We start from the raw sequence: 2735 nt of genomic DNA, 5'->3' as shown, positions 1-2735 counted from the left end.
ACTGGAAACACACACACACGCTGGACAAGCTCACACTGGACACACACACACACACTGGACAAACACACACACACTGGACAAACCAACACACACACACACACACACACACACACACACACACACACACACACACACACACAAACACACTGGACACACACACACACACTGGACAAAAACACACGCGCACACACAGTGGACGCACACACAGTGGACACACACACACACAGTGGACGGACACACACACACACACATACACACACACACACACAAACACAGTGGACACACACACACACACACAGTGGACACAAACACACACACACACACACACACACACACACACACAGTGGACAAACACACACACACACACACACACACACACACACACACACACACACACAGTGGACACACACACACAGTGGACACACACACACACACAGTGGACATACACACACACACACACACACTGTGGACACACACACACACACACACTGGACAAACACACAGTCACGTTCCCCAGTTTCTGTGTTGTAGTTTGTGTATTTGTGAGTGTGTTTCAGGTAATGGCTTCCTGAAGTTCTCCAAGCAGCTGATTGGTTGGCCCCATTGCTGATTGGAGAGCTGACCCCGCCCCCTCGTCAGGACGCAGCTGTCTCCAATTAACAACCCCACCTAAAGCCAGTGTGCTGTTGCTCAGGAAAAAAAGAGATGATTGCAGAGAGATATTTGCTGAGAGAGGAGGTTGATGGCAGAGGGTTATATATATGTTGGTTGTTTCTCAGAAAGAGAATTTGGTATGTACTTAGTTCGTTTTTGCTGAGAAACCTTATTATGTTCTGTGTTAGTTTGTTGCTCAGAGAGAGAGAGCTTCTTTAATGTCCTGAGTTTTTCTCAGTTTAGTTGTGAAATTGTTTGTTATTCTGTTTCCTTTGTTCCCAGCGGGGAAGGGGAAGGCACCTAGGGAGTGCTTAGGCAAGAGGCCCGCGGGCATACATATACCCGTAGTAGTTTATTGTCTATGCACACTAGGAAAGACCTGGGCGGACCACCCCCTCTATTTTGGTTAGTTCACCAGGTGGTGCTAGTTAGGTAAGTAGTGGGTAGGCAGGTAAGGTAGGAGAGGGGGGCTGATATTTACTTTCTTTGCTTTGGTTCCGTCCAGCCCCTTTTCCCCAAATTTACCGTGTGAAGGAATACATTCCCTGTTAATGGTATTCTCTGCCTTTTTGTCATCCTTGTGTCATGACGTTGGCCTGTGGGTAAGGTTTATGACCCCCCCCCCCATAAATACCTTTCTCCCTTCCCCTCTCTGACCCTACTGAAGGACTTGAATAGCCTGTGTTAAATATAGAGAGTCTGGGAACATCAAACAAATGGGGAAAAGGAACCATATTTTGGTAATAAAACCAGTTGGAAATATGCTTGGGAACGTAATGAGTATGGATGTCAGTTCGGTTGTCATCTGAGACATTATGACTGATGACAGGACGACATAAACTGTACCTGAGAAAGTATACACCCTCTAGTTATCAGAGTCACATGGAATTGTTATGCAATTGAAATGTTTGATATTGAAATTGTTTGTTAGGAGATTAAAAGATTAAATGTAATTTTAGCTTCCAAATTAGAGATTTGGGTTTTCATAAGGAAAGTGCCCTGCTTGATCAGTGGCCCACCCCTGTGAAGAGACAGGGGTTATAAACGATGAAACACCTCCCTCCCCCTCTCCACTATATAAGCCTTTGATGAAAAGATAACCAGGTGGTTCCAGTACGTGAGGTCTGCAGCCTCTACGTTAGAAGGACACACGTCAAGTACAGAACTAAGCCAACCTCTGTGTGAGCTTTGGTGGCGAATGGTATGAACTTTGAGCTTATTCACTACAAAAGTGATACTTCCTAGCCGTTGAGTTAGCAGCAGCCGCTGTAGACGTGGGCTAGGAAAGGACGGACGACGCATCCAGTCTAACAAACAGATGAAGATACCACCACGTATCCAATTTACCACCAGAGACATTCTTCCGAGGACAGGAAGATCTCTGTTGGCCAACCCGGCCAGCATCTACGACCAATCTACCGAAGCGCAGCTCAGAGTAAATATTTATTGCATTTTCCTTTTCCAAATGGGCGGAAATTTAGAATGCATAAGATAATGTATTTACGATAGCATAGCTGCTGTTTCTTTATTCCCAAGTCTTCCCGCTCTTTCATTCAAGCCCAACCCCCTTTCCTTTGTGTAACAGCCATCATGTATGACATCATGTGTATTCGGTGTATTTGTAATTCTGTGTGATAAGTTTAGGTATTTAGTAAATAAATAATTAAACCCAATTTTGTATTGCTGATTCAACTTGTTAGCCAGGGTTCGTGAAGATAGCCAAGAATTTACAACTTTCATTATGAGACTGAAAATAAGATAAGGGTTAATATTGACTGCTATCGATGTAAAATATGACTAAGTATTTTAAGAGTTTATTCGGAAGATAACGGCTCTATAAACGTTCTTCCGTGGTGCCCCGACTTTCTAGTTAACCTCTCTGGGCTAGGCGGGACGAATTCGTCCCACCTACGTAACAGCCAGTTGAATCCTGTGGCGCGATTTTCAAAACATTTGAAATGCTATTACTTCAATTTCTCAAACATATGACTATTTTACAGCTATTTAAAGACAAGACTCTCATTAATCTAACCACACTGTCCGATTTCAAAAAGGCTTTACAACGAAAGCAAAACATTAGA

General features: G+C 43.8%; 1 pseudogene; it reads left to right on the top strand.

Moving 5' to 3' along the window:
- LOC145877140 (stonustoxin subunit beta pseudogene) overlaps positions 1 to 2327 on the top strand; it is a 48286-nt pseudogene extending 45959 nt beyond the window's left edge.
- The last annotated feature ends 408 nt before the right edge of the window (positions 2328 to 2735 follow it).

The sequence above is a fragment of the Salmo salar genome, unplaced genomic scaffold (assembly GCF_965601325.2).
Source record: "Salmo salar unplaced genomic scaffold, fSalSal1 ptg000691l, whole genome shotgun sequence".
In the NCBI taxonomy this organism is placed as follows: Eukaryota; Metazoa; Chordata; class Actinopteri; order Salmoniformes; family Salmonidae; genus Salmo; species Salmo salar.
This window is presented reverse-complemented; position numbering and strand designations above follow the sequence as displayed.